We start from the raw sequence: 16,236 nt of genomic DNA, 5'->3' as shown, positions 1-16,236 counted from the left end.
AGGTTTTTAAACTGAGGCTGGATGCCCACCTTTCGGGGATTCTTGAGCTGTGATTCCTGCATTGCAAGGGGTTGGACTAGACAACCCTTGGGAGAACCCCCTCTCAACCCTACAACTCTGTAATTCTAAGCTCATCCTGAGTGGCTTGAGGCCAGTTGCCACCTCTCACCCCAACCTGGATTTCAGGGATATTTGTGAGAATGAGATGGGCAGTTTGAATCAGGAGAGTGGCCTGATCTGAATTGCTTCCCCAGCCATTGCGTTTGTGTAGCAATGCCCTCCGATCAGTGTAATAATAATGACACGTGACACAGAATTTAAAGGTTAAATTGGGTGGTTCAGGCCACAACTTTATTAAATATGCATGTTGAGCGGAATTGGCTTAGGCGTTGGAACCTATCAGACTAAATCCGACTCCAACCCGTGTGTTGAAGTCCGTGAGAAGTTAACCACCAGTAAGGAACCCGGCGATGCCGATCAACCGGAACTCCTACTGTGGCCACCGTACGGGGCGTGCCTTACGGCCCTGGCGACTCCCGGCTCTGGACCAAGCCTCGCCCCCGGAATCCTTTAACGGAATTACTTCTCCAAATTTGGGCAGGTGATGACGCAATCTGCCCCTCCTCCATCTTATTGTTATGCAAATTTCCAACGCCTAACCGCCTAACCTAAGTTGTGACGACATGCTACGAGGTAGGCGAAAAACCCATCATGGCTAGCCCAGTATGGGAAAAGTCCTACCCGGTCCACTGACTAACCAGGCAACCGACCAGGTCCGCAGCAGCGCCCCCTATTCTCTTTTTAAGGGGCGGGTGGGCGGGTGCTTCTGTTCGCTCCGGCGAACTGGGGATAAAGAGAATGAGCTCCGGCAGCGCGGTGGGTTAATCGCTGCGGCCCCGCCCCCCCATCCCTATTGGACAGGGGCGTGGGTGACGCAGGCGGGAGCTTCCATTGCGCAGGGGCTGACACTGCAGCCCCCACGCAATGGGCTCGTCGGGCTGCCCACAACTCCACCTCCGGCAAAGGCACGGAAGTGGTTTTGTGTAGCAATGCCCTCCGATCAGTGTAATAATAATGACACGTGACACAGAATTTAAAGGTTAAATTGGGTGGTTCAGGCCACAACTTTATTAAATATGCATGTTGAGCGGAATTGGCTTAGGCGTTGGAACCTATCAGACTAAATCCGACTCCAACCCGTGTGTTGAAGTCCGTGAGAAGTTAACCACCAGTAAGGAACCCGGCGATGCCGATCAACCGGAACTCCTACTGTGGCCACCGTACGGGGCGTGCCTTACGGCCCTGGCGACTCCCGGCTCTGGACCAAGCCTCGCCCCTGGAATCCTTTAACGGAATTACTTCTCCAAATTTGGGCAGGTGATGACGCAATCTGCCCCTCCTCCATCTTATTGTTATGCAAATTTCCAACACCTAACCGCCACTCGAGCCCCCCCAGGCTCGCCGCCAATCCGCTCACATGTTATAATAACCTAGGTATTAATTTCAGCGTAACCCTAATTAGAGGTTTAGCGCTCTGTTAATTCGTTGTAAGATATGAATTAAATTATTACCGGGGGAGTGTGACCCTACTCTCTTATTCGCCTAATTAAGATCTACGTTATCCAGGACATCACGTATGGCGGCAATAATGTTCAGTAGCCAGGCGTCATTCCCGATCGGAGAAAGGTGAACGCCATCATCGCGATAGAGGGCTGCTTCACTTCGCTTCAGGGTGGGATGCTGTATAACCCGGCCATTCAATGATAACACTCTGCGGGCCACGACTGAGTTCAAAAGCCTCCTGGACTTGTTCAAGGCTTTAGGGCAACGGCCATCACGCCAACAGCGCCTTTCCAGCAAAGAGGACCACAGAAACGTCATCCGCGGGAAACTCTCCCTCATCAAGTCAAGATCTTTGAATATATGTTTCCTCAACTCGACCGCGTTGCGGTAAGCCAGGTCGTTTTCGCCAAGTTGCACAATCAGGAAATCTGGGGGGCCAAGTGAACCAGCCCGGGCCTGGATGATCGGCAGCAACTCGTTCCACCGCATACCCCTTCTGGATATCCAGGAAACCTCCACATTATCTGGGAGGCCGAGCCCGCATCCCAGACCAACTTCAATTGCTCTTCTCTGGGCCCAGTGCACTATACTGTGCCCTGCTATCCAAACCCGGATGAAATGGTAACCTGAAAAGTAAAGATGAAAGCCGTATCAGCACTGCCACCAGAGTCGCCAGCGTCAACCTACGTGCGAATGTACCTTTTGTAAGCATTCGACTTCCATCTCCCCATCTCCTGGATCCTTTCCGATGACAAGCCTAGATGCATAGCGGAAGTGGCAGCGCCAATTCTAAAGGAATGGGCAGAAAATTCCGCGGGGTTGTACCCGCAAAATGCAATGGCTTTGCGAAGTACCCTGGTAAATTGCTGGCGAGTGAGCCGAGCACCATCATGGTGAATGAGCAACGGGCCAGGACCCGGCGGTCGGAGATAAAGATACCGTCTAGTGTCCTTCACTGGACAAGGACCTGCGGCACCTGTTGCCGGGAGGCGAATGCTAGCGCCTCTCCCCCTCTGGTCCGTTTTTGAGTGGCGGACGTGCACAATAGCTTGGGCTTCGGACAGTGATAGATCCCGTAATAATATACCCCGGGTAATACCATCAGGGTGGTCCTCACACACCACTTCCCCAACCCTAAGGGCCCCGAAGTAAGCTAACGAAAAGGCTGCCGAAAACAGCCGCGCTTCAAATTTGGACCAACAAAGAGTCCTCAAATGCCTATGGATTTGGGTAAGCATCTCAAACGTGATGGGCCGCCTGGAATCGGCAACGGGGGGCTGCTGCCTACGCCAGCCTTCCATTGCTCTACGCAAATGGAAGTTATCGCACGGGTCGGTGAGATAAAGAGATTTCGAGAAAAAGGTGATAGCTGCTGTGTGGATGCCAAGGGTCTTGGCGGCGCGACCCAGCCCTCTGAGGTGTACCACGTATTGCATAACCTCCTCAGGGGTTGGTGGACTCTCGATGCGCCCACCAGCGCCCTTCTGCCGGAAGGCAAGGAAGTCTGCCCATGCTCGTTTGTAGGAGCTGAGGGTGGCGGGGGCCACGGAAGCAAATACTCCCTTCAGGATTTCCCGTTTCCAAGGTTCCATAGGTGTTCCGGGAACCTCTCTGGACACTGCTGCGCATCTGGTGCTAATGAGCGGAAGCGGTCCATCTGGAAACGAGACAAAGCATCTGCGATATTATTGCTTAGCCCCGGCACGAATTTGGCTGAGAAGTGTATATTCAACTCGAGACTGCGCAGCACAAAATGACGCAGGAGGGCAGACACCCGCTCCGACCGCGACGATTGCCTGGTAAGCACACTGACTACCGCTTGATTGTCCGTGTTGAAGCAGACCCTCCGGTTCCTGAAGTCGTCCGACCAAAGATGCACTGCTACCACTATGGGAAAGAATTCTAGAAATGTTAAATCCCGAGTAATGTCTGTATTTTTCCAACTAGGAGGCCAAGGTTCAGCACACCATCTTCCTCTGAAATATACCCCGAAACCAAATGCGCCCGCTGCGTCTGAATGAATCTGAAAGTCGGAATATAATGTAATGTTATCCTGCCATAACGATACGCCATTGTAGTGTTCTAGAAAGGTCAGCCAGTTCAGCAGGTCCGCTTTGACCCCTTTTGGCAAGCGAGCCCTATGGAACGGTCGGGTTAGTCCTACAGTGAGCCTGGCAACCCTCCGGCAAAAAGGGCGCCCAGGCGAGATTACTCTACAAGCGAAATTAAGGTGCCCTAGTAGCGACTGGATTTGTCTCAACGTGACTTTTTTACGGGGAATGAGCTGTCTAATCAACTCCTTGAGGGCTGTAAGTTTCTCAGCCGGTAAACGCGAGGTTTGGGCTACCGTATCCAATTCAATACCTAAATACGTCAAACGAGACACAGGTCCTTCAGTTTTTTCAGCTGCTAGCGGCACCCCCAGTTCACTTGTAAGGGAAGCGAAGGCCTCCATGAGACCTGCGCAATCAGCACTGAGCGCTCCACCCACGAAAAGGAAGTCATCCAGGTAATGAGTGACACCTGACAGACCAGTCCTAGCACGAAGGGCCCAGTCCAGGAATGTGCTAAATGTTTCAAAGGCCGAACAAGCGACGGAACATCCCATAGGCATAGCTTTGTCGATGAAATAGGCGCCCTCGAACCTAAAACCCAACCATTTGTAGTCGAGGGGGTGTACAGGAAGGAGGCGGAAGGCCGATTCGATATCGCACTTCGCCATCATGGCCCCTTTGCCAAACTGGCGAACCAGCTTCACGGCGTGGTCAAAGGACGCGTATTTTACCGTACAAAGCTCTTGCGGAATACCGTCATTAACTGAGCTGCCCCTAGGGTGCGAAAGATTATGAATCAACCTAAATTCTCCTGGGGCCTTTTTAGGAACTATGCCTAGCGGGGAAATGTGAAGGTTGGCTATGGGAGGGGTTAAAAATGGGCCCGCGACCCGGCCCGCCGATAGTTCTTTATTTATCTTCTTGATGGCTATGTCGGGTCGCTCCCTGACTGATTTTTGATTTGGTGGGTCAGTTGTGGAAGGCGGGATCTGGACAGGGATGCGAAAACCAGAAGAGAAACCCTCTTCGAGGTACACTGCAGCAGATCTATTAGGGCAGGGGTTCCCAACAAAATTTTCTCGAGGACCCCTCATCGAGCCGCTATTGTGACAAGGACCCCCATTAATTCCTAATCCTAAAATTAAAAAGTGAGAGCCAAATTAAGAGTCTTTTTTATACGTTTTTTACAGTTACAACAGAGTACTCCATCATTATACAGTTAGTTTTAATTTTCAGTTCTTAATGAGATGAGTTAAATCTGTCCTTTGAGTTCATTATTTCTGAAATATTAGGTTCCAAACTTGAAACTTTCACTCTGAAATCTGACTGCAAATCTCTACCTGCCTACTAGTCAGCAGAAAATAACTTTTGGCTCCATTAGCACCTTTTTATTAAACAATTTTGGCTGAGTGAAACATATCCAGCGCCGTGGTGCGAAGATCCCTCCGGCGCCCCCCCCCCCCAAATTTCCAAGAATTGACAACCTTTTTTAGGCGGGGGACCCCCAAAGTTGTTGACCATTTTTAGGAAAGGTTCCCAAGAGAAGAAGCTGACAAGAAGCAGCGGGTGGAAATTAGCAAATGCTAAGGAAAGAAGGGGTGAAAGAGAGAGGGAGGGAGGGAGGGAGGAGTCAGAGAAAGAAAGAGAGGGAGAGAGGGAGGGAGGGAGAGCCGTGCACAGCGCCCAAGCGGCTCTTGCTTTTCTTGCTGGTACAGCGAGCTGGGAGAAGGGACGGACTGACAGGAGGCTCCCGTCCACCCCCCCCCTCCCAGCTCACAGCAAAGCAAGCGGAGCAGGCTTGGTAACTGGCAGCAGGGGGGAATGGGGCATCCCAAAAGTGCTCCTCCTGCCTTCCGTGCCTGCGTTCCAACGGAAGGCAGGCAGGGAAGGCAGGCGGCTCAGCCCGGGAGAGGCTGTTGCTTTTGCAAGCAAGGTGACAGCCTCTTCGGGGCTAGAGCGCCTGCATTTCATGGGCTTCTCCCACCCAGTCACCCCTCTGTGCAAAGGGGGCTGATTTGTAAGGCGCCCGCACTGCTCCCTCACTGACAGAGGGGGTAAGACCACCACCCCAAAAAACAGTGGCCCCCTCTCTCTCTGGGGGTGGGGGTGGGCGGTGGAATGGGGTGGGGGAGGGGAAGGCGCAGCTGCCGAGGTGAAGAGGCGACCTCGCGCCCGCTTCAAAGCCTCCCACCGGGTCCTGAATTGAGGGAGCAGGGGCGCCCAGCAGCGAGTCCGCCGCCCTCCGCCGACTCGGGAGTCTCATTGGGTCTCCTCGGAGGAGGCGGAGCCACGCCAAAAACTCCACAGAACAGCGTCTGGAGCTGCTGGCCACAGGCAGGGAGAGGGCGGGAAGGAGGCAAGCGAGCTCTGGGGCTTTCGGCGCGGCGCCTCCTCCTCTGAGGAGACCCAAGGAGACTCCCGAGTCGGCGGAGCGGATTGCTAGGGGCGCCACGCCGTGGCAGCAGTGCATGGCGTTCCCGCTGCGCGCGCGCCGCTCAGTACGCGCATCTTGGGGAGGTGATCTTGCGGACCCCTCTGGCATAGCTCGCGGACCCCTGGGGGTCCGCGGACCACTTGTTGGGAACCACTGTATTAGGGTATAGGGCTAGCAACATTTTTAAGGGGTTCAGTTTTACAGGGGAGTAGGCCAAGGCTAGAGAACAGTTAAACTCTATGCTGTCCGGAGGCTGCACCGTGGGAGGCACCGGGGGGGTATCTGGGGCCCTGGTGAGAATTGCCCTTGGCCCCCCGAAAGGACTGCTTCCCCTTGAAGCAGGATACCCCCGGATGCTGACCCAGGCACTTCTCACATTCGTGAGTGTATTTGCAGTTGGGCCTCTGGCAAAGCCCTTTATTGAACTCCCAACAGACCCTGCGCCACGAGTCTTTTCTAGGCTCGAACCTGCTTACCTTCGGGGGGTCAGTTTGCTTTTTCTCAACATACGGCACTACATGGTTACTCCAGTAATGTTGGTGCCGTTGGTCCCAACGCGTTTTTGGGTTTTTTGAAGCATTCCTGCGGAAGTCCTCGTCGTAGTTCAAAGCTGCCGTCTCCCCCGCCATCTTGTGAGCCAATCTAACGTCGGCCATGTAAGCAAATAGGTGCACCGCTCGCTTTGGATATGCCGCAGAGATCACGGCCGCCCAGATGTGAATGCCCTCTAACCAATTTTCAAACGTGCGGTCCGCCCGAGGCGTCCTATATCGCCGACCCCTGTAATCCCGGCGCTTCTCCCCCTTTCCCATCATCTGAGTCAGGGGAAGAATGGTGAACACATCGATATAGTCCCCATTTAAAAAATTTTCCCTCTTTTTATCTGACAAATGAGAACCCAAAAGGATATCCGTGTCCGAATTTGTGGCATACTTCTCGTCGGGAATTAACGCACCGTCGCGCCACTCCAGCATACCCCTAAATGACTTACGATGGGCGCTGGCCCTCCTTTTATGCACCCAGAGGGGGAAACCCATCTGGTCCTCCCCCACACCCCAATAATCCTCCATTGGGATGTCACATTCCGAATCCGAGGACGTACCTGTGTCGTTGTCCGAATCGTCCCTTCTGCTCCTCTTCCGTTTCTCCGACTTCTTCTTCGCCTTTCCTCCCTGGCGACGGTCTTCACCATCCCGCGTCTCCGCGACTCCGCCCACCGCGAGCCCCGCCGCCTCGTCATCCGTGGTCGAATCGCGCGCCTGCGCCCCCTGCTGAGCCGTAGCCGCCGCGGGCTGGGTTCCCTGCTGACCTGCAACAGACTGGGCCGCCCCGCTGAGGGAGCCGGGCGCCTGAGACCCTGAAGCCACTGAATGATGGCCGGGAGCATTGGAGCGTGCTTTCTGCGACCGGGTACGCGGTCCCTGAGCCGCATCGCTAACCCCCCCCCCCCGAGGTGGAGGTAGAGAAAAAGGAAGCAGAGGTGGAAGGCCCATCCTGGTCATCGAACTGGGTATCTGCTACACAATCCTGTGAATTAGGGGGGGACTCATCCTGTAGGCTTTCGGCCAGTGGGACCAGCGTGCTGCAGAGAGGGCCCAACTGGCCGCAAATAGATTGCAATGCATTAACCGCCTGGGCGAAAGCCTTAGGATTCACCTTAGCTGCCAGGTTTTTGGCCTGGCCCTGCTTGCCCTTGGAGGCCATGGTCACAAGGACTTTAACAAAGGCTCTGAAATTAATTACCTCCCTTATATTATTATGAATATGCTTATGTTTATTTTATTTTATTTATTTATTTATTTGTTAATTAATTTTAATTCCATTATTATTATTATTATTATTATTATTATTATTATTATTTATTTATTTATTTATTATTATTATTATTATTATTATTTATCTATTATTTATACAATTATTAACTATATTTACCTATGTATGAGCCTGTATTCTCCTATTACCCCGCCTATTATTTATTTATCTATGTACTGGCTGTATCTGTATATTTATTATTATTGAACAATTATTATTTGTGACTTCTTAATTATACTAGCTAATTCAAAAGAATTACAAAGAGGCCCAGAAAAATATATAACAAACTATCAGCAACTTCTATATACTGCGATCAATTCCCAATATTATGCCCACCAACAATAATCAAACCCAAAATTAACTTCAGATAGCAGCGAATATCACTAATTGCCCAGTACCACTTTATATTATTTTATTTATTTATTTATTTATTTTTTATCCATATATAATTAATTCCGAGTAAGATTACCAGAGAGCAGTCCACCCAATCAATTCTTACTAACTGCCCGCGGTAAACCAGTTAGCCGATAATCAAAAAATGCACTTGGGGAATTGCAAGAATTAATTAAATGCCATGAATTAATTCAAAACCAAGATAAGACAGGTTAACGTAGGTTAAAACCAGAACGCACTGAGAACCAATATAAGGGAATAAACAGTGAGCTGCTGCTACCGGCAAAACAAAAGCCACCCACAAGATGGCGCCCGCCACGTGGATGAATTAGCCACTCAAAATGGCGCTGCCCTCACAAACACCGCCCTCCCCAAGATGGCGTTAGGCAGCAGGACAAAAACCACAAACACAGCCACACACACAGCCCTTCCCAAAATGGCGCCCGCCACGTGGATGAATTAGCTTCTGTTCGCTCCGGCGAACTGGGGATAAAGAGAATGAGCTCCGGCAGCGCGGTGGGTTAATCGCTGCGGCCCCGCCCCCCCATCCCTATTGGACAGGGGCGTGGGTGACGCAGGCGGGAGCTTCCATTGCGCAGGGGCTGACACTGCAGCCCCCACGCAATGGGCTCGTCGGGCTGCCCACAACTCCACCTCCGGCAAAGGCACGGAAGTGGTTTTCCTTTCCTAAGTCCGTCCTCTGGTTCCTGGCTCCCCTCCATCCTAAATGGCTGCCTGTGGGCATGCAAGTGGGCAGCAGTGGTGGCAGTTGCTGGGGTGTGAGCAAAGGCTTATGCCAACAGTGAACAACTTCTTCTTCTTCTTTTTTAACACGAGGACCACATTTCATTGGGGGTTATCTGTTGAGGGCTACAGGGCAGGTTGCAGCTGATGAGAAACCCAGGAAGCTGCCTTGTACCAAGTCTAAGCAACCCATCCACCTAGCTCAGTATGGTCTGCACTGACTGGCAGCAGCTCCCCAGGGTTTCAGACAGGGGTCTCTCCCCAGCCCTACCTGGAGGTGCCTTGATTTGAGCACCTTCTGCATGCAAAGCGAGTGCCCTAACCACTGAAATACAGCCCTTAAGACAAATGAACATTGGAAGCTGCCTATCGCCCACCTAGCTCAGTGTTGTCTGCACTGACTGGCAGCGGCTTTCTGAGGTTTTTAGATGTGGGACATTCCCAGCCTTACCTGGAGATGCTGGGAACTGAAGCCAGGACCTTCTGCACGCAAAGCAGGTGCTCTGTCTGCTTGCCCTGGCAGCGGGCAAAGCAAAGGCAGGCATAACCTGTTCTCTTTCTCTTTCTCTTTCTCTTTCTCTTTCTCTTTCTCTTTCTCTTTCTCTTTCTCTTTCTCTTTCTTTCTTTCTCTCTCTCTCTCTCTCTCTGGAGCATGCCTTGTCTGGTGACCCCCCAAAACCTGGAGTTCCCCACTGCATCTCCTCCTCGCTCTGCACCCTTCCAGTGTAGCCTAACCAGAAGACCACAAAGCCGTCTCCTCCCCTCGTCCTCTCACCCTTTTGTCTACTCTAAAGGACACCAATCCCAGACCTCCCCGGCTGCCCTCCATATCCTCCTAAGCTGTTAACATGGCCCAGCCAATCTCCCTGTGCTTAGCTATTTTCATCTCCCTTCATAATCCACCCCCCTCCAGACCCCTTCTGTTGCAGCCCTCTTGAGCAATTGACACACGTGGCCACGTTTTCCTCTAAAAGTGCCCAGAAACCAAATGTCGGGTTCCACAATTGACTCCCTCATGGGCCCTGCGAAAGTCATGGGATAGTAGACTGTGAATCGTTTTCATTAGCTTTGAGGTGGCAAGCCCAGGTTTGTAGGGGGTTGGCGGAGGGCTACGACAAAAAACTGGAGCGGAAATCGCCAATGCTCTCATCTTTCCCGCATGTCCGGAATGGAAATCAGTCGAATGCAAGTGGCATTTGCTGCTGCAGCTTTCTGTCTGCGTTGCGTAATCAATACATTTCCCTCTGCAATTTGCATTCTGTTTCCTTTGCATTGAGATGCAAAGGGCGGAATAATGTAACGAGGACATAGATTACGTAAGTTACGAAATTTCTCAGTGGAATAGAAACAGTGCTGCATGCGAAAAATACAGAGCGGAACAGAAAACAATGCCTTCTGGCATCCCAAGGCCTGAAATTGATGGGGACCTGCAATTTCTCCTAACTCTTGCATGGTTCTGCACGTTTCCAAGCATTCGCTCGTCCTATTCACACATTACCTTTTTAAAGTGTACATTAAAAAAGAAAAGAAAAGCACCAGCCACTTTGTTGGTCTGCTGCAATGAAAGGGTCTCGTGGCTCCTTATAAAGACCAGGACGTTTTGTTTATAGCATTATATTTCGTGAGCCAAAGCCCGCTTTGACGGGTGCATGCGACAGTATTTTCACTTGTAGCATCACGGAGCTGGAAGGGCTCCTCAGAAACCACTTAGTCCAACCTCCTGCACAGCACAAGAGTTAGCAGGTGTACAGTGGTTCAGTGTTAGAAGCTGGAATTGTGGGGCACCTGCCAAGACCCCTCACATTCCAGCATGTGCCCCATTGCTGACCCCTGGGGCATCGTGGCCGTTCTCTGCTACTCCTCCCTGTTCTTCATCTCTTCTCAGTTTGATGGCAAGTCATCTACTGTACCTTTCGTTTTTACACAATGATTATGGCAGTGCTGATATTTTGCTTGCTTATAACCCTGTGTGGTTTTGCATTCGGACATCTTCTATTAGCCTCGCTTTGTATTAAGGCCATGCGTTGCCCATAGTCTCGCCGCAGAAGAAAACTGATTACTATAACAAGCTAGTTTTTTGTGCTCGGCTCAAAGGGAAATGACCTGTGGTGGGGACAGGTGAATCTTGTCACTTCTGGTTCCTCTCAGCTTCCCACTCTTCCAACCTTTTCTGCATCATTTCTGCATCATTTTACAATTTAGTTATTAAAAAAAAACCCAATTCCTCATAATTCCTGATGTTCTTTTTAAAAAAACCACTCACGAATATTTGCCAGCATTTTACTATGCACTTCTTTTATCCATTTTTTGAAGCTGTTTTGCCATTTTTCTTTGCTGTTTTCATGGACAGACACCCTGCCCCCCCGGGTGCTACCCCCCCATGTTTTTCCGGTCGGCAAACTGTGCCACGAATTCCAGAGACGTGTAGATTGAGAAGGAGAGTTTTGTGTGTGCGCTTCAGTTTGGCGTGTGTGCTTTACCTGTGTGTGTGTGTGAATATTAGGTAGGCTCTCATGAAAACAACCTACCAAATTTCTTCCCCCATCTCGGACCTGCAGTGGCCTGTGACAGACTCTGCCTGAAGAGAGCTATTCATTTTCTGGCAGCTGGCGAGCCAGGAAATGGTAGGGAACGTGGCCATTGGGAGACAGTTTTGCATAGCTCCCCCCTCATTGGCTTAACGCCGAGAGGGGGGGGTGGCCTGCCAGAGGCAAATCTGCACATGCCGGCCGGGGTGTCTTAAGGTATCTCCCAGCACAAGGAGTCTGGGCCGGGGGCTGGTTCAAAGAGACTTTCGAGGAATCTCAGCAGGCGAAAGTTGTCCTCCATTCTGGATTGAACAGGTACAATTTTTCTGTGTGCTATAGTTTTTTGTCTGGAAGCTGCCATTTGGGAGGGATGAGAAGCCTCAGAGGTAATGTCCCCTCCTGCGTTCCCCCTTTGTGGCTCTTACAAACGAACGAGATCCTTGAAAGCTGAAATACTCGGTTTTAACTCTCGTCTAATCCCACAAAAGCTTATGTTTCCTGAAATCCAAAATCCAAGCGCTTTGGCTTGAACCGGGGCTTGAGGATTAAGCTGCCCTGCAAAGGTTTTTTTAAAAATTATTATTACAGTTTGGGCAACTGTTTTGTTATTCCCAAGAGGCCAAATCCTGCCTCCCTTCATCTGCTAAATAAAGAGGATCGCGGCAGTGGCTTAGCACAACTCAGGGGAGCCGAAATGCAATACTTCCCGAAAGGGAGGCGGCGTTCGCACGCAAGTGACTGAAGGCGCAAGCTGGATGATGGCACATGCAGCTGGCAGCAATTTCCACAGATGTGGCGGTGCTTTTTCTCGCAGCCTTAAGGCATGGGAATCCCCTACTGCAGGGACACCCATTGTGGCGCCCTCCAGGATGTTGCTGGACTGCCTCTCCCATCAACCCCCTACGCCCACAGCAAAAGATCAGGCTGATAGAAATAGGGGCAGAATTCGATTTGGTTTGCCTGCAAAAATGTGAATGTTCCTATTTGCACTGTCTGAATCAGTCTGCAAACCGAAAAGCAGCAGCCCTTCAAAATTCACACTGCTCTGAATTTTGCAATGCAGTTCTGAAGACCAAGTTTTGTGTACAAAAGCGTGAACAGAAACGCATGTGTTTGTGAGAACCGTACACACACAAAAATCCATTACTTTGCAGAAAATTGCTTTGGAAACACCTATGTATTAGGGGAAAGCGCTTATAAACTTGCATGTTATTAGGAGAAACACGCTGGTGGATTTTTGGAATGACCTTTTTTAAAATGTACAAACTGAGGGGATTGAATGTTGAGAATTGAACTTAAAAGCTTGGGGAAAATTAGAAAGTGGGAGAAAACTGAAATGACAGATTCACCCTTCCCCTTTCGGAGATGAGGGGAGCTGTACCCCAGCCCCCATCTGGGTATATGTCCTGCCAGCTACTGCCTTGTGCCTTAACGATGGTCTGAAAATCTAATCTCATACAACTGTTTTGGCCTTCATACGGCAATTTTTAAAAATGCACACATTTCAATAAAATCTCTCCACAAAGCACACCACTGCCCCATGCCTCTTATCGCTATAATCCAGCACAAGTTAGTTGGAAATAATCATGCAAATTGAAATGGCTTAGGGATGAAGAGCCTTTATCCTGTGCATCCCAGGATCCCAGTCTTTAAAAGGATTTGGGGGGGTGGGTTTGCTGGGAATAATTACAAAAATGAAAGTGACCCCTTTCTTAATAACACCCCCCCCATTTGTGGCTGCAAAGTGTTTTATTCGTGTTTTATTTCCTGCAGCTTCGGGGAAGATCCGGCGCTTGGCGAAATATCTTCTTGGGATTCCTTCAAGGAGCAAAGAGGCCTCCTGATCTCCCTAAGTGTGCTTTGCGCAGTCTCTGAGTCTCTTTGGGGTTGAGTTTTGCTTAATGCTTCAGCCGAGTTGCTGAAGTTCTCTGCGTGGTCTCCTCCTCCTCCTCCTCCTCCTCCTCCTCCTCCTCCTCCTCCTCCTCCTCCTCCCAAATACATCTGGGATAGCTTTGTTCAGAGCGCTTGGCTTTTCTTCCTTAAACTTACACAGGCTACGAGCTGAGAGGTTGACACCTCAACGTGTTGTGGTCACTGCGGATTTGCCTTTTTTTGCATTGGGTGGTGCACCCTGGCAAAGGGTGCTCCCTCCGCCCGAGATGGTGACTTCTGCGTTTTGGGAATGTTTGGGCCGAGGTCGGCCGCAGCGGGATGGACCCCGTGTGGTGCCACGGCTGCGTCCATGCTCCCCTCTGAGACCCGCCAGCAGCACGAAACACTCTCCCCCCTGGGGGTGTCGCCTTCTGAGGCCAATCAAATGCTACCCAGAAGCTCCGCCTCCTGTACATCACTGTAGGTATCGGGCTTGTTAAGAACCGCTTCCGGGGGGTGGGGCGGGCAGGTGCCAACCACTTGCATGTGGTTCTGTCTTCCAAAAGGAGTTTTCGTCGGTGCGTTGATGCATTGATGGGACTGCTGCAACCTTGGTTTGCAAAATCAGCTGCGTACACACTCCCATCTCTTCCCCTTTCCAGATGACAGATGAAGTCCAAAGAGCTCTCTAGCTACAGTGCAATAATTTTTTTTAATGCTCTTTAATGCTAACCCAGTCTTTGAAATGTAATTGGCAGGCGATTCAGGATAAGGAAGACTACAGGTCCATGCTGGAGCATCTGTTTTAAATGCAGGCTGTCCGATGTTCAACCCCTGGCATTTCCTGGTAGGACTGGGGAAGGCTTCTTGTATGAAACCCTGGAGAGCCAGACAATACTTAGCTTAGATGGACCCAGTGGTCTGACTCAGTGTAAGTTCCTATATCTTAAGGGAAAGGCTGTAGCTCAGTGGTACAACATCTGCTTTGCATGCAGAAGGTCCCCAATAGCATCTTCAAGTAGGGCTGGGAGGGACCCCCTTCCTGGAAAACCCTGGGGAGCTGCTGCCAGTCAGTGTAGACAGTACTGAGCTAGGTGGACCCTGTACAAGGCAGCTTCCGATGTCCCTATGGTGGAAAAAAAGGAAGTACTTGCTAGTGATGCAGTGCATGACTGATGCATGGAACTTGCTCCCACAAGACATGGCGACAGATGGCTTTGAAAGGGGGTTTAGGCAGAATCGTGTAGGATGCCTTGCTGCTGTCTGTTAGCCATGAGGGCTGAATTGAGCCTCCAAGTTCCAAGGCAGTGTACCAGCTGGGGAGCAAGAATGTGGGCAGGAAGTTTCCTTCAGGATCTGCCTGCAGACTTCCCAGTAACTGCTTGGTCAATGCGGGGAAACAGAATGTTGGACTACGCAGAGGGTTGGCTTGATCCATCAGGGCCACTTTTATTTATTTTTTAATCAAAATTTATATCCAGCTTGATTATAAATAGAACCACCAAGCAGTTTATATATAAAAGCAGATATCAGGTATTCCCCCCCCCAAAAAAAACACACACATCTAAGTGCAATTTAAATCTATAATAAGCTAAAACCAGATTAAAGCATATGCCAACTTCGGAACAAGTGGATGGGCTTGCTCAACCAAAAATGTTTTAAGCAGGCGCCGAAAGGAGTATACCGGAGGCACTGATGTCAATAGGCAGGGAGTTCCAAAGAGTTGGGTGCTGTCACACTGTAAGGTCGACTTTTTACCAGTGCAGAACAGATTTCATATAGCACCTGGAACGGTATCAGTTTATCAGATTGAAGTGATCGAGTGGGCATATAAGAGGTAAGGTGGTAATGCAATGGGAGTTTGCTAGCTGCACCCCGGAGGAATCCTTCCCTTCCTGCAGAGCCTCGCCATCTTTTGCTTACACAGTCCTGCTTCCCTCCAGTGCTGTGCTGAGAACATTTGGCTTGAAGAAACACACGCCTGAAACGTTCTTGGGAAAGTTTGCTCAATCTCTCCCTGTCTCTCTCCCTGTCTCTCTCCCTGTCTCTCTCCTTGGGGTGGGAACTCTTTTCAGCTCTGAGGGCCACGTTTCCTCATGGACAATTTTTTGGGGGCCGCAGACCAGTGGTGGGGCAGGGCCAACGGTGGCAGACCAACCAGGGTGACTCTGAACACTGCATAGCAGATTACATTCCAGCTCTGCAAAACTTAAGCTTTTGCACCATCCAGGCGAATGAGAAGTATATCACATTCTAGTTCAAGCTAAAAAAGCAGAGCAGAGTTATTGTAGCTTTGGGATCTAGGGGTCTCACAGCCTGGGGAGGGTTCTCAATAGCCAGACAGAGCTGGCAGGCCAGATTTGATGCCCAAGGCTTGTCATCTCCCTTCACTGGCCTAAAGCAATATCAGAGATGGGGCAGAAGAATATTTCTTCCCAAGTTGATGGGTATGGGAGGGGTTGAACTTTTCCCCTGGGTCTCTTCTTCTGCCCTTGTTTTCGGAGTTGTCTGTGTGAATTTCCCTCTCCCCTCCATCTCTCAGAACCAGTTCACATAAACAGCTGATGTGGGCCATTAATTCTTCATAATAGGTGGGAGTGGATTTTGTGTGTGTGTGTGTGTTTCCTTTGGGGATCAATCATTGACTTGGCAATGAATGAGGAATCTGTGCTCAGGGTCTGTATCAGACACCTGGGACTAGCCACTCCTTTGCACCCGGCTGTGTGTGTGTGAGAGAGAGACCTTCCTTTCCATCCCCACAGGTTTTCAGTTCAGAATTTGGCAGTCTGACAAGGGGAAGCTGGGTCAGCAGAAGATATTTGGAGGTGCCCAAACA

At 50.5% G+C, this 16,236-nt stretch overlaps 1 protein-coding gene across 2 annotated transcripts in view; it reads left to right on the top strand.

Annotated features, from left to right (window-relative positions):
* Positions 1–16,236, top strand: part of DVL1 (dishevelled segment polarity protein 1) — a 93,547-nt gene that overhangs the window by 53,072 nt on the left and 24,239 nt on the right. The gene's annotated exons all lie outside the window — the stretch shown is intronic.

This window comes from Zootoca vivipara, chromosome 6, assembly GCF_965207765.1.
Source record: "Zootoca vivipara chromosome 6, rZooViv2.hap1.1, whole genome shotgun sequence".
Classification (NCBI taxonomy): domain Eukaryota; kingdom Metazoa; phylum Chordata; class Lepidosauria; order Squamata; family Lacertidae; genus Zootoca; species Zootoca vivipara.
Note: the sequence above shows the minus strand (reverse complement) of the source record. Positions and strands in the feature narration are given on the sequence as shown.